The following is a 986-nucleotide window of genomic DNA, read 5'->3' on the forward strand; positions in this document are numbered from 1 at the left end:
CCAGTGTTTTTTTGATCAAATTAACATTCTCTTGGCTTCAAACCAGTCTTTGAGACATTTTGAATGGATATAACAAGATGTAACCAAAAGAAAATTTATCTTATAGATTCAGTGTTGCTTCAGGTATCTAGATCATACTCAGTAATACCTGATTATAATACTCTCCCCCTGGCTTCAGGTTTATTACTATCAACTCCTACTAATTTTGAAATAATGGAAGGCTCTCCTTTATCTACTGATCAGTAAGCAACCAGGAAGAGACTTTGATGTCCTTCTCTTGAAACTATTTTAATATTTTCACTTAAGTCTAATGACCTGATTTGTAAGAATTCAAGTCAGGAGGATTAAAAATCTTTCATATGTGAAAAACAGTCCTCTCCTGCTAGCTTCCTTTCAGATTCTTCCTTTATCTTCAAGGTTAGGTGAAGACATCAAGGGACTAAAATTATGCTCTGTCTGTGAGATTGCTCAAGAGAACCTTGTAGTGCTCTCTCACATTAAAAAAAGTTCGTATTAATTTGAGCATTGTATGCAGGCTCGGAAGAACACAGCAAGACAACAGCCTCCAACAGCTTTAAAGCTGATTTGCTTTACCCAGTTTTCAAGCTGTTTCAATATCTTTCAGTTCTTTGATTAATCAACTATTATTCTCACTGGATGATATTGCTCCAAAGTGCCTTTCTCTTCCTGTTATGACTGTTTTAGATTTTCACACCCAGTGAGCTATCTGTTTTCTTTAAGGAATCAAGCAGGATATCTTCTGCGGATTAACTCTCTGCTATTGTGTTGTTCTCATTTTACCATCTCTTAAGGGAACACTTCCTTTCTGCGCCTGATAAAACACATGAAGGTAAGCTCTTTGGAGTATCTTTCAGTGCCACGTCAGCTTATTGTGAATCATGGACTTGCATCTTTAAGGTAGCTCCTAAAGAAATCAGGCTGTACATTCTGTTCCTTTTGTGCTGTTTTTTTTTTTTTTTTTTTTT

The sequence above is a fragment of the Rhea americana genome, unplaced genomic scaffold (genome assembly GCF_003343005.1).
Source record: "Rhea americana isolate MKP2758 unplaced genomic scaffold, rheAme1 scaffold_342, whole genome shotgun sequence".
In the NCBI taxonomy this organism is placed as follows: Eukaryota; Metazoa; Chordata; class Aves; order Rheiformes; family Rheidae; genus Rhea; species Rhea americana.